The following is a 2,211-nucleotide window of genomic DNA, read 5'->3' as shown; positions in this document are numbered from 1 at the left end:
CGGGGATTTCGAGCAGCCGAGCTACGTGACAGAATCGAAACTAATTCCCGAAGCTGTTCCCCGTCTCGACACCGGGACCCCTTATCGTGCAATTCGAGATTTCCCATTTAACTTTCGTTTAATTATTATCATGGGCGGTTTGTACAGGTAGCAACGGTTATCGCTGCACGCCTCGGCTTTTTCATCCCTCCCTAACGAACAAAAACCGAGGGAATTACGAAGCACGCCGGGCCTCTGTATCGGCCTCCATAAGCGTGCAAATTTATGCGTATGAGTTTCATTCATTTTACGGTGTCCCGTAACTACTACCTTTTAACTATTCATCCGCGGAATTGCTACGCGGTTGCGTATCCTCGAAAATAAAGAATATATCCGCGATATAAATCGAAAGGGGGGGCGTAATATTTTTCTTATTTCTTTTCCCTTGGATGCGAGCTTGTCCACCGTTTTTGCGATGTTAAATATATTCGTATATCTGATATGCGATGTTATTTATTTGTTAAATGAGTTTTTCTTAATGAATAAGTATTAGATGTATATTATGAATTTTTAGTTTGAAGATGTTTTTAGTTGGTTTTTTGTTCGATGTTTGTTGTGCGGGATGATTGATTGATGGAAATCTTGTGTTAGACATCTTTTTTAATAATGAAGTTGCTTTATACAGAATGCGAGGCACGTCTAACTAAACCTGTCTTCTACTACTATCACGATATATGTGAAGCATATTTGGAATATTAGTTTGTTCAAAATGAAAAATTATAAAGTATGGAAATAAATAAATAAAATAAAGTATATATAAAATTATTTTTCTTATAGTCTAATCAAGTATAGATACAAGCATAGATACAACTATCTTAATTAAATAAATATCAATTTTAAGCCTTAAAATTGTAGCAATTAATTTTCAGAATCATAATCATTACGTATTTGCATTGTATCTACATTTTAGATATAAAATGTATGTTCTCTCCTCTTCTGTCTTTAATCCATGTTACAGTAGGTCAATAGATATTAGAATATTTTACATTACATTTATTTTTATATTTTCAAACATGACATTACAAAATTGAAATTTTATGTCACATTTTTAATTTCGAAATTTTGACATATTTTAATTGGAACGATTAGATATTTATTAAAAAAGTTTTGCAAATTTCAAAATTCGATTTTTTCAAAATCATAATAAATACATTCCTATTAATTATGACATTAAACAATGTTAATTATTTTTTAAATACTTTTGACAAATTATTATATAAAAATATGACCTTCTCATCGATTTCAATGATTTTGAAATATATTGTTAAAATATGATATATTGTTACCATTCTGAATAACTTTTTCCTATCACTTCGAGTTTAATTTCTGAAATATTTACAAAACTTTGAAATTATTTTATGAATACATTCATTGTGAATTGATGAATTTTGACATAAACGACTAATGATGGTTATATTTCTATATAACTTAATCTAAACAATAAAAAAAAATTAATGATTATATATTAGATTATATTATGTACATTAGATAAAGTACATTATATCAATTTATTTATTACATGTTATATTAGTTTTCAAAAATATCTTGGAAACTAAAAATAAAATAAGAAAATTATTTAAAATGATGACTTTGACATACTAGAAGGATATTAAAATGAATGAGAAATATAAAATTTAAATAATTATTCTTTTTGTACAATATAGAAATCTATTTCAATATATATGCTGCATTATTAATTAATTTATAGAATACTTTTCATCAACATCAATCATTTTCAACGATATTATTTTATAATTTTCATATCATAAGATTTTTACAGTGAAAAATTATATATCATAAAATAACTTGATTTTCATAAAATCTCCATCTTAAATTATCTCTCCAACTGATTGTCTTGTGATTGTCTTTTCGACTTGACCCTCCATTATCTAACTTTTTCATTCAATCCCTGTATTCACATTCGCCCAACACGATTGGCCAACCGTATATCCCTCATTCGCATGATAATCTCAAGCTCTCGAACCAAAACACTCTTCTTCCACGCCTCAAACTCTCCACACCATCTACCCACCTATCTCTCTAATCCACTCCTCACTCGCTCCACAAAATCCTATCACTCTCACGCCATCCACCTACACAAACGCACTCACATCGATTCATCCCATCATCATCCCTCAACCTCGCACCCCCTCGAACATAGTCAAGACTCGC

This window comes from Apis dorsata, unplaced genomic scaffold, assembly GCF_000469605.1.
Source record: "Apis dorsata unplaced genomic scaffold, Apis dorsata 1.3 scaffold_189, whole genome shotgun sequence".
Lineage (NCBI taxonomy): Eukaryota > Metazoa > Arthropoda > Insecta > Hymenoptera > Apidae > Apis > Apis dorsata.
This window is presented reverse-complemented; position numbering follows the sequence as displayed.